The following is a 12,993-nucleotide window of genomic DNA, read 5'->3' on the forward strand; positions in this document are numbered from 1 at the left end:
AAAAGAATCATTGTGATAAAACTGCAGACTATCAAAGACAGGCAAAATTCTTAAAAGCTACCAGAGACTAAGAGACATATTCCTACAAAGGAATGACTATTCGACTGACAAAAGACTTCTAGTCAGCAATAAGAGCTGATGTTTTTAAGTAGTTGCTGTAGGCTGGGCAGTATTTTCGGTATCTCTTATTTAATGTTCATAACAATCTGATGGGGAAAATACCTTACTATCCCCATTTCACATATAAATACAGAACAATGAATAAAAGACAATGGAATAACATATTCAAAGTGGTGAGGCATAAACAATTCTACCTGTAACTCTATCTCTTACCATACCTTCATCAAGAGTGAAGCTTGGAGGTTGTTTCTTTCCTGACATATATTTAATAATCCATAAACATTTGGAAGTTGAATAATAATACAAAATATGTGTCAACTATAACCGCCCCAGAAGTGTCAGATTGTGGTAAGTGCTTCAGAGTTATATATATGGTTGTTTTTGTGTGTACAGTGAGCAAGGTAGAAACTGGTGGAGTAGATATATTTTTAACCTAATCTTTGTTTTCTCACTGCCCAACCAGACTGATTTAAAGAAGTTATGCAATAAAATATTTGGGTTAAACTAGGACAGTGAGTCCTTTCCAAATATTCCTACAGAACAAAAGATGGTCTTCTGTATCAGTAAAAAGAGAGCCCTTTAAATATTTCAAACCAAAAGAATCTAATACAAGGGACTGTTTACTCAGATGATAGAATAGCTAAGGAACTAAACAGTATTATGAAGCGACCCTGCATTTAGCGAAAGCAAGGAAGCTATTACCAACCTAGGGCTGGAGTGTGAAAAGCAGGAGGTGGTTGTATCAGAGCTCAGGAGTCAGGGTCCCTGGTGGGCCTGTCTGAAGAGAACTGAGACCATGGAGAGAGGGGACATCCTCTAGGAACTGGAGCCACACAGGTATTACATCAAGTACTGGAGTTGCCACCTGAAACAGAATGGGGGCTATCCTGGCTTTTTCCCTTCTTGCTCCACACACTTGCACCCAGAGTCTCCCATTAGCTAAACCCATCTAAAAGCAGAAAGCGAGAGAGCCTGGGAAATGTAGTGTCCTCCAGTACACAACTGAGGAAAGAAGGGCAGAGAATGGATCTGGGAACAAAAGCCAAGTGATGGACCCAGCTCACCCTTAGCTGATGATGTCAGGTGAGTGGCTGCAATGGCTTTGAGCGTAAGGGCAGACGTGTTCAGTGTCAGAGGTCTGTTCAGTGTCTGCTCTGTTCTCTAACTCTCCCATCTGCCTGAGTTCCTCCGTTTTAGCTGGCTAGTCAGTGGCTTGAAAATGGCACGTGCATTTTGGGTGTGAATGACTAAACGAACTACTCTTTCAGGAAAAGGCTTTGCCTTCTTCCAATCAAGCTCTACAAATGGGAACTTCATTTAAGACCATCCATCTATTGAGCTTTGTGTAATACATATATCCTCTCAAAGCTGCTACGCCTAGAAACTTATAGTGGAGTATAAAAGTAGCTTTCCCTGTTGGAATGGCTTTTCTTATTTGTATTCTAAGTAACTCATTTAAGGCAGATATCGAAAGTTCCTCTTATTTGTATTTATTTTGCCCACAGAAAATTTACAGTTCACGTGACTGTTCTGCTTCAAAGAAATAATCAAAATACAAATTGCTTGAACTATAAAGGCAGGAGCTTAGAAAACCTTGGAGAAGGAAGAGAAATTAGGGCACATTTGAAACATAAGTGAGAGGGGTTTTTGCCATGGCTATCTTCAAATAACATCTCTAAAGCACAAGTAGAAGAGAATTTCGAGATTTACTTACTTCACAGAAACTTCATCCTTCCTGAAATTTTATTTTAGAGTAAGTGAACCAGAAAAGATGTCAATGGTAAAACTCTGTTTTCCTTTGGAGTAGATAACCAGAAACTATAACATGATTTTTCTGGAGTCAGAGTTAAGCAATAACTGGTAGTCATCTTTATCTACCCTCAAAAGAAAAACCTTTGAACAAAGAATATGCAGTTAATCAAATAAAATGTTATTTTTTATTTAAAAGATATCAAGGGCTATAATATGAAATTTTAGCCAAAATATTTTTTCTTTTGTTCATCTTCGTTTAGCTTTGATAGAGGTGAATGGTTTAATGAAATATCACAGCATTGACTCTGACGGGCATTTTTGGGATTGAAAGTATGCTACTTTTGGTGGTGACGTGGTTAACTGTTAACTAATCTGTCTAAAACTGAGGTAGATTTTATAAACTGTCCCAATTTTTAAAAAATTTAGTGCTATTGTTAGGCAATGATTTTGACTTTTGAACTGCCTGTGTTTATAAATTCTCTACTTAATGTTCAGTGCATATAGTTGATATCACTTGATCAGTTATGTAAGAAAGCTTTCTTGAGTGAGTGTGTGTGTTTGTGTGTGTGCGTGTGTATATTTCATAAAGAACGTTAGCACCCTCTTCTGTATGACTTTTGAGGCTGTAATTCCTACAATCTTTTTTCATTTCCTAACAGTGAACAGCTTGAATATTCATTAAATTTGCTCCTGATTAAAGTACCACCTCCGAATAATTTAATTATACTGTATATTTCAGAAACACTGATAAGTGCTGGAGTCAAAAAACACTTCATTGCTAAACGTTACCCACTGGGAATAAGTGTTGGCTTATGAAAAGGGAAAAAAATGCTGCTTCCACATTTCTCAGAATGAGTATTTCCAATGATTTAAATATACAGAGCTATGCAAGGAGGAAGGGAACACAAGGACAGACAAGGAGAGCAGACTTGTATATTCTTCTCCCAGCTGTCAGTGCTTGAAGAAAAAATGGATGCCCTCGTATGGTTTAATCCCAGCCACTGACACAATTAAATATTCTTTTATTCAACTGGATTTTTTTTAAAGAAAATCGGACACCTTTTAAATCAGACTTCCTGGAGTCCCCCAGCTGCTCCTGATAGATACTGTATGAGGCTGATGAGGGAGATGTAACTGAAGTTGATTGATTGATTCATTCACACACTCATTCATGCTACAAATATTTTGTGAGCATCTATTGTGTGCCAGGCACTCTTCCAGCTACTGGAGATCCAGGGAACAGATCCAAGTTCCCAACCTCATAGAGATGACATTTCTAGCTAGGAAGGATGGATACAATGCAGAAATATGTACAGAATATGCCTGATGATAAATTCTATGTAGAAAAATGAGGCAGGGTGAAGGGGATCAGAAGCGTGGGTGTACAGCAGGTGGGTATTTTATACAAAGTGGTTGGAAAAGTCCTCACTGATAAGCAGAGACTTGAGGTCAGTGAAAGTTTAAACCTCATGGGGCATTTAGAGAAAGAGTATTCCAGGTGGAAGGAAGAGCATGGGCAAGCTCTCTGAGTTTGGACCCTTTAAATATTTCAAATGTTGTCTAGGGGCTCAGCGTGACACAGTAGTTAAGACCTCGCTTGACTTTTGGAATTCGAAAACTTGGATAAGATTCTGTATATTAACAAGTGACAAATGATTTGAAATCTCTGAGCCTTTATTTTATCACCTATAAAATGGGGATTCCTACAACTTCCTTCTTCCCAGTGTTACTGTAAAGACTAAGTGAGAGTGCAGACAAAGATATTCATTGTAATTGGCATTGTGCTGAGTTCAATAAATGTTAGCTATGACCAGGGAAAAAATGCTTCTCAGGGACACTTGAGTTTTCTGCAACATTTGTGTATTGAAATGGATCATACGAATGTTGAACTAGGACTCTCTTCTAAATATTAGTCCAACATTATAACATGAGTAGAAATGTTTCTTTTTCTGTGTGGTCCTGAATAAGCTGTTTTCCCTTTATGGACCTTAAGTTTTGCAAAATGAGGAAATTAAGTTAAACCAGTCACTTCAGTCTAAAGTCTTCAAGGTAGTATGAGAGCTAGTTTCCCTGTTTGAAAATTCCTGAAAATGAAATTTTATATTTACTTCCTTTTTTAACTGAAGTATAGTTGATTTGCAGTGTGGTGCCAATCTCTGCTGTGCAGCAAAGTGACTCAGTTATACACATACGGACATTCGTTTTCTTTATATTCTTCTGCATTACAGTTTATCACAGCATATTGAATATAGTTCCCTGTGCTATACATTAGGACCTTGCTGTTTATCCATTCTAAATGTAATATATATATTTACTTCTGATAAGAGTAATGAGGGACTTGACCATCAGGCTTGCTTGGGGCTGAATTACAAAGCGTGGAATTCGGTGGCTAAGACCACTGGCTGTGAAGTGTGATAGTACAGACAAGGTGCTATCCCAAAAGGTTGCCCAGTTTACATTTACCTCAAGAGCAATGCTTTCCCCAAATTCTTGTCTTCTTGAGATATTTTCAAAGGGCTCCATCATCCAGGTCTAAGTCCAACACTTGGACTACTTTTGGGTCCCTTCCACAGGGTTAATTCTCCTTCCAACTTTTCTCCCCAAGTCCTACTCCTTCCCTTTCTGCCTCTAGAGGGAAAGCCATTTTTCCAAGCTCTTTCCATCAATCAGCCTAAATATGGTCAGGTGAAGGGTCACAAGGCTGTGGGGGGAGGGCGAACCAGGAAGGAGAAGGCAGAAGAGGAAGGGGTCCATCTTCAGCCATTTCCATGAGGAAAATGCGGCCAAAAAATGAGATGAGGAGTCAGGAATCTAGTCTATTCCTTATACGGCATCTTTCTCCATGTTTGAAAAGCAGTCTAAGGGTCATACAGCACAGACTGCCTTACCCAACCATATAATCTTTAAATGGGATTAAACAGAACTAGTCAGAGCATTGAAGGGACAGTTAACTGCCCACAGGCAAAATCATGTACAGAGAGGCTTCGGCATTGCTAGCTATTAAGTAGCAGTTCCAGCAAATTCTACTCTGAGAAATGCTGCAACTCATATTAAAAATCTCCTTCCTTTTCCCTTGCAGAATGTATCAGACCTCAGAACCTGATACCGCTGACTCTGCAACTTACTGGATGTTGACTTTGGGCAAGTTTTCCAACCTCTCTGAGTGTCAGGCTCTATTTATAAAATGGGGGTAATGATAATGACCTAGCAGGGTTGCCTGGCACACAGTATGGCTTCAGGACATGGTAGCAATTATCATCAAGAAAAAGGGGCAGGGTGCTGGTTTTAAGGAGTTACTCAGATTGTAAGGTGCTTTCTAGCTGGAAGACAGGATGCTGATTTGCTTAAGATACAGGTAAGTATGAAATAGAAAATATAAGAAATGGACATGGAGAAGATCTGAAGATCTGAAGAAGATCTGAAGTCAGATATTTTAGATATTACGTGATTTGATTAAGGTGTTGAAAACGTAATCACGCAGTTGGCAATCAGTTCTCATTCATTGCTCCTGAAGTTCTTACGTGTCTTAGCTTCTCTGTGGAATGCTTACCGGCAGCAAATCTATTATAGTGGCAATTCTTTGAAGCAGTGACATCATGGGACATGTGAATGGATGTTCTGCAACACTTGAATTGAGACCAAATCCACTGTGCTAATTAGTTATTGGAATCTTTGCATAATTACACATGCTCAAGGGCCATTCACTGGCTTTGTTAGCTGTCTCCCATGTCTGCTATCATGTGACGGTTGGACCGAGTGCCGTTTTGATGAGAACTAGCTCTGTGTTTACAGAGTGGAGATATTACAACATTGTTGGAGCATAATTATTGCCTCTGTGTTGGTGACTCAGTTTTTCATCTTCAGATTTATTTTGTTCCTAACCTTATATAATACTTATTCAGTTGCTGTCAAATGCAGTAAAGACTGAGAAGTAGTAGTTGCCTTAAACTCTATACAACCTGCCTCCCAAAACAAAACTCATTCAATCAATCAGTATATAACTCTTGAGAAAAATTCTATATAAACCACTTTAGAATTATTTAATACCACATTTTCATATCAATAAGCAATTAAGGCAATGCAAACATATATAGGGTGGATAAACAACAAGGTCCTACTGTATAGCACAGGGAACTATATTCAATATCCTGTTATAAACTATAATGGAGAAGAATATATATATATGTACAACTGAGTCACTTTGCTGTACAGCAGAATTAAATACAACATTGTAAATCAACTATACTTCAATAAAATTTTTAAAAAGCAAACAACTAGAAAAAAAAGCAATTGAGGGAACACAAGGTGCAAAATGCTGGAACATCTGTAAGAATATGTTCAATCTCTCTCTTAATTAAAGACACGGGAAATCAGAAAATAAAGAGATAATATTTTCAGCTATCAATTTGGAAAAACTTTAAACATGGAAGAAAACCTAGTGGATGACACTATGGAGAAACAGGCATTTCTATACAAGATTGTGGTTTTGTAACCTTTCTGGAAAGGAGATGTGGTGATGTCCATTACTATTTACCATACACCTGCCCTTGCCCACTTTTACCATGAATTCCAACGCTAGGATTTTTATTGTCAATATCTGTACATAAACTTCCAAGCTATGTAGGCAAGGACATTTACTGTAGCTTGTAACAACGACAACATATGGAAACAACATAAATTACTAACCATAAAGAGTCATAATTAGTATATACGCACATATGTGAGATAATATTTGGTAATGTTAGCTGTTTAGGGAGGGCTGTTTGCTTGAATTTCTTTTCTCTCTGGTATACTGCATGCCTTGCTTCAGGATCAAAGGGCAGAGCAAAATGCAAACGTCAAATAAATAGAAAATGTTTGGCTTTTGAGTTTCAAAAAGTTTCAAAAGCCTTGACCCTGATATTTAGAAGCTTGTGCAGTAAATAAGAAAAACTTACCTATCTGGCCCCATAAATTAAAAACTTCCTGGCTTGGGGAAACAAGGGAGTCAGAAGGGGAGCATATACGTGCACTGGAAAGGAGCTTCCATTGAAGGCTGAATCCAGGGGTGGGAAGTAACAAAAACTACAGACTATTTTGCTGAGTCTGAGTGAAAAGAACATTTGCTCATTAGGTAGATGCCTAGAAACGACCAAGCCCTCTCCTGATCCCCTCCCCCCCATTTTCAGAGTATCCTGACATAGTGTTAAAAGAGTAGGAACGGAATGGCTGCCTGGTGTAACTAAAAGATGGGTCTAAAGAGCCTGCAAGACCTCCTCCCAGTCACAGCATGGCAAAGTAATCCCGTGTGTGTGTGAGAGTGACTTATACACATGAAGGAGAACCGAAGGATCTAACCGAACTGGAGTGAGAGCCAGAGATGGTCACCAGAGATCTACTAGGGTGAAGGACCAGATGGGACAAATACATCTCAGCATCTGTCAGCATGGAAAGTCAACAACCAAGGACAAGACTCTGCAGCCACGACCTCTGCTCTACCTAAGCCTCGTGGAACTCAGCTAAATGCCAGACCCAGAATTGGCAGATATTAAGTTTGGACTGCCCAGGGGAATAGAATCCTAAAATAAAATTAAGTTGAATTAAAGAAAACTAAGGATGACTGAACGTCTTCCTTGCCTGAGTTAGTGGGATGAGAGAGTCTCTCACTTCACATACCATGAAATGATGTGCAGCTATTGAAAGTAATGAGGCAAGTATATATGCTCCAGTGTGAAAGATCTGCCAGATAAACTTTAAATTAAAAAAGGCAAGAGAAAGAACAATTTGAGTAGTGTGCATTCCATTTGCATAAAAATGTTATATGTTCTAACTGTTCCCAGGATATGGAAGAAATGATTAACTGTGATTTCCTCTAGAAACTGAGACTCTTCATTTAATACCATTTTATAAAGATTTCTTTTAAACCAAGAGCTTATATTATTTTATGATATATATTTATTATATGTAATAAAATATCCTCTTTATCCTTAAGTCATGTTTTGCGATCCATTACATTTAATTAGAATTCCATTTATGTAGCATTTACTTTGATAATTTCAGAATATAGGATGAAAATATGTGTCTTTAACATCTTTTGAGTATAGCATAAAGCTGCCAAAGAGAAGTCATTTGGTTTTCTTTTTCAGTGAGAAGAGGTGTTGCAATCTGCCTTAAGGGAAAACTGCCCTCTCTCCATCATTTCTGTAAAAGTGGATATGCAAACTTGTCTCACCACAAAGCTACAGAAAACTTTCCTAAAAACGCGTCAATAACCAGAATAAGGATGCATAATTTGAAGAATTGGACAAAGTCATACATTTTCATACACTCTAGCATATGGTCAAACATACAGGTCACAGACACTGGGCATATCATCAAAATTTACATACGCATATAAAGAATGGTTCCTTCAAAGTCATCCTATAGTTATTCCAAGTCACAGAAAACATTTAATAAGTCATTTTGGGGGAATTACTTCCACCGTTATGGCACGTTGTTTTGAATGACATAGCAGGTACCAAATCATCACCCTTTAAGGATAAATTTAAATTTTAATAGCACTCAAAGGCCATTTAGAGTCAAGTATGGTGAATAAGGCAGTCGCTCAATTTAGATAATAAATTTACAGTAAAAAAAAAAAAAGCATGGTATAACTAAAATAACATGACTGCTCTACAGCACTGAAGGAAATAATGCCTAGCCCCCAAAGAAACTTGAGTGTTTTAAAAACTATAGCATCCTTTGAACAATTGCATTGCCTTCCTAACAGACTACTTTAAATTAATTTTGATGAATAAATTTTATCCTGTCTGTTAAAAACCAACCTAATGACTTACAGTAGCATTCTCTATATTATAATTGTTTTAAAATATGGAACTATAAGATTTTTAAAGCTCTATTTCTAAATACTTTAGATCAGCATTTAAAGTGGGTCATGACCGAATAGCCAGAGCAATCTTGAGGGAAAAAAATGGAGCTGGAGGAATCAGACACCCTGACTTCAGATTATACTACAAAGCTACAGTAATTAAGACAATATGGTACTGGCACAAAAACAGAAATATATATCAATGGAACAGCATAGAAACCCCAGAGATAAACCCAGGCACCTATGGTCAACTAATCTATGACAAAGGAGGCAAGGGTATATAATGGAGAAAAGACAGTCTCTTCAGTAAGTGATGCTGGGAAAACTGGACAGCTACACGCAAAAGAATGAAATTAGAATACTCCCTGACACCATACACAAAAATAAACTTAAAATGGATTAAAGACCTAAATGTAAGACTGGACACTATAAAACTCTTAGAAGAAAACATAGGAAGAACACTCTTTGACATAAATCACAGCAAGATCCTTTTTGACCCACCTCCTACAGTAATGGAAATAAAATCAAAAATAAACACATGGGACCTAATAAAACTTAAAAGCTTTTGCACAGCAAAGGAAACAAGACAAAAAGACAACCCTCAGAATGGGAGAAAATATTTGCAAACAAATCAACGGACAAAGGATTAATCTCCAAAATATATAAATAGCTCATGCAGTTCAATATTAAAAAAACAAACAACCCAATCAAAAAATGGGCAGAAGACCTAAATAGACATTTCACCAAAGAAGACATATAGATAGCCAAGAGGCACATGAAAAGCTTCTCAACATCACTACTTATTAGAGAAATGCAAATCAAAACTACAATGAAGTATCACTTCACACTGGTTAGAATGGGCATCATCAGAAAATCTACAAACAACAAATGCTGGAAAAGGTGTGGAAAAAAGAGAACCCTCTTGAACTGTTGGTGGGAATGTAAATTGATACTGCCACTATGGAGAACAGTATGGAGGTTCCTTCAAAAACTAAAAATAAAATTACCATATGGCCCAGCAATCCCACTACTGGGCAAATACCCAGAGAAAACCAAAATTCAAAAAGACACATGCACCCCAATGTTCACTGCAGCACCATTTACAATAGACAGGTCATGGAAGCAACCAAAATGCCCATCGACAGACAAATGGATAAAGAAGATGTGGTACACATATACAATGGACTATTACTCAGCCACAAAAAGGAACAAAATTGGGTCATTTGTAGAGATGTGGATGGACCTAGAATCTGTCATACAGAGTGAAGTAAGTCAGAAAGAGAAAAACAAATATCACATATTATTGCATTTATGTAGAATCTAGAACAACAGTATAGATGAGCCGGTTTGCAAGGCAGAAATAGAGACACAGATGTAGAGAACAAACATGTGGACACCAAAGGGGGAAAGCCGGGAGGGTTTTGTTGGTGGTGGGATGAACTGGGAGATTGGGATTGACATATATACACTAATATGTATAAAATAGATAACTAATAAGAAACTGCTGTATAAAAAAAATAAATAAAATTCAAAAAAAAATAAAGTGGGTCATGAAACCAATTTAGTGGTTGCAACCAATATTAAAAATACACAAGAGAAAATACCAGAGTGCATCAAATGTAATCAGCATAGGTGTGATTTTATCAAACTGTTTCACTTATATATTTTTAGTCAAGCATTCACTATTCAGCAAAAACGTATTGAGCAAACACAATACACTTGTCAGCCATTTGGACCACCAACTGGTCATCTCTCACCTAGATGGTCTCTAAGATCCGTTCAACCTTAACATTCTCTGAAATATTGAAGTCCAAGTTAAATTGCCTTTTCAAATTTTTTTCCCAGGTAATATTTTTAAGTGATGACTGTATGCTGGAATTCTGTGAACACTTTACTATAGTATCTCATGTAATCTTTGTTACAATTAAAATTGTTGCATAACAAACAAACCATTCTAAAACATAGTGGCTCAAAACCACAGCAATTACTTACTTAGTTCACGAATTTTCAGCTCAAACAGCAATCAACAGAGAAGGCTCATGTCTGTTCCATGTTGTGTCAGTTGGGGCAGCTTCATTGGGGTTGGAGAATCTGCTGTCAGGATGTGTTACTGCATGGCTGGCAAGTTGGTGTGGCTGCCAGCTGGGAGCTCAGTCATGGCCAAGGGCAAGGAGACCCCACTCCTCTCCATGAGTTTCTAGGTCTTCTCAGCATGGCTGGGTGGATGGGTTCCTAGAACAAGCATCCCAAGAAATAGTAAGTGGAGCTCCTAGTTTCTTAAGGCTCCAGAATCTGACACCATGTATTCCACTGGTGAAGTGACCATAAAGCCCAGATTAAATAGGAGACACTGACTCTACTCATTTGATGAGAGAAGTGTCCAAAAATTGGGGTGCCATGTTTCAAACTGCCACATCTTCAAATAACCACATGAGGTGTATTTTCTATTAACACATCCCAATCTTATAGACAAGGCAACTGACACAAAGAGATATTCATCAATTTTTCCCAAGGTCACACAGCTTTTACATGTCACCGAAGACCTGAGTCCAGGTCTTCCTGTGTCCACAGCCAGGCTCCAGTGACGCTGCTGTTCTGTCTCTTCTTGTGATTAGTGCATATAAAACTCTACAGCCTTCATAATTTATAGTCAGGATTTGTTGCTTAAGGGTAAATGACCCATGAGTTCCATAAATTGAGAAAAACATGGGTAGGGATCTCATCTGATAGTGAGTAGATGAAAAGGTGAAGGAACTCAGAAATCTGTGGAAGAAATATGGAAGGATTAGCAGATACACAATCAATATCATGCTTGAATTGAAGCAAAATAATAACGAGAAAGTCACTCTTGACTTATTAACATTTTGAAAAAATTATGCCAGATAGAGATGCACATCCCTTAAGCATGAACTGAAATTCTTTGAGCCTTTAAGAGGAAAAGTGCTCTAAGTGAAAAGTAATTTTATTATAAGCTGAAACAAGCCCTATCAGCACATAGCAGGAGTATGTGTGTTTTTTTCTTATGTCTCCAGAACTGAATACTAAATAGGGTCTAGTATTTTTTTCTGTGATTTTAATTATAAGTGGTACTTAGATATTCAACATGAAACTCAGTTCTACCCTTTGAGAATAACCCTTGCTCTCTAACACAAAATATAAAAATATTCAAAATTCAGTAGGGTGCAAGACACATTATTGGCTTGTTGACAGAACAAATTTCTTCCTAGAAGGAAAAACACAGGAGCCATTCAAAGTCATAGAAATAAATGTGTTTTAAAGTGTTCAGCGTAGAGTGGCAGTTTGGTTTCCAACGACATTCTTTAACTTCCAAAGGTGTGCTTTCTGTTTTTAAAAAACAAAAACTCTTTAATCCTGAGAAACAATGTAAGGACTGTTTTTTTGTTGTTTTTTGGGTTTTTTTACATCCTCATTGGAGTATAACTGCTTTACAATGGTGTGTTCATTTCTGCTTTATAACAAAGTGAATCAGCTATACATATACATATATCCCCATATCTCCTCCCTCTTCCATCTCCCTCCCACCCTCCCTATCCCATCCTTCTAGGTGGTCACAAAGCACCAAGCTGATCTCCCTGTGCCATGTGGCTGCTTCCCACTAGCTGACTATTTTACATTTGGTAGTGTATATATGTCCATGCCACTCTCTCACTTCGTCCCAGTCTACCCTTCCCCCTCCCTGTGTCCTCAAGTTCATTCTCTATGTCTGCGTCTTTATTCCTCTCCTGCCCCTAGGTTCTTCAGAACCATTTTCTTTTTTATTTAGATTCCATATATACGTGTTAGCATACGATATTTGTTTTTCTCTTTCTGACTTACTTCACTCTTATCACAGTCTCTAGATCCATCCACCTCACTACGAATAACTCAATTTCGTTTCTTTTTATGGCTGAGTAATAGTCCATTGTATATATGTGCCACATCTTCTTTATCCATTCATCTGTCGATGGACACTTAGGTTGCTTCCATGCCCTGGCTATTGTAAATAGTCCTGCAATGAACATTGTGGTACATGACTCTTTTTGAATTATGGTTTTCTCGGGGTATATGCCCAATAGAGGGATTGCTGGGTCATATGGTAGTTCTATTTTTAGTTTTTTAAGGAACCTCCATACTGTTCTTTGTAGTGGCTGTATCAGTTTACATTCCTACCAACAGTGCAAGAGGTTTCCCTTATCTCCACACCCTCCCCAGCATTTATTGTTTCTAGATTTTTTTGATGATGGCCATTCTGACCGGTGTGAGGTGATATCTCA

At 37.7% G+C, this 12,993-nt stretch overlaps 1 long non-coding RNA gene across 1 annotated transcript in view; it reads right to left on the reverse strand.

Moving 5' to 3' along the window:
- Positions 1–12,993, reverse strand: part of LOC113628061 (uncharacterized) — a 258,987-nt gene that overhangs the window by 232,996 nt on the left and 12,998 nt on the right. Inside the window, exon 2 of the long non-coding RNA XR_003435860.1 lies at positions 10,712–10,951. This is a non-coding gene — a long non-coding RNA (uncharacterized LOC113628061). The remainder of the gene's footprint in view (positions 1–10,711; positions 10,952–12,993) is intronic.

The sequence above is a fragment of the Aethalodelphis obliquidens genome, unplaced genomic scaffold (genome assembly GCF_003676395.1).
Source record: "Aethalodelphis obliquidens isolate GAN/ISIS:26980383/991018 unplaced genomic scaffold, ASM367639v1 scaffold22, whole genome shotgun sequence".
In the NCBI taxonomy this organism is placed as follows: domain Eukaryota; kingdom Metazoa; phylum Chordata; class Mammalia; order Artiodactyla; family Delphinidae; genus Aethalodelphis; species Aethalodelphis obliquidens.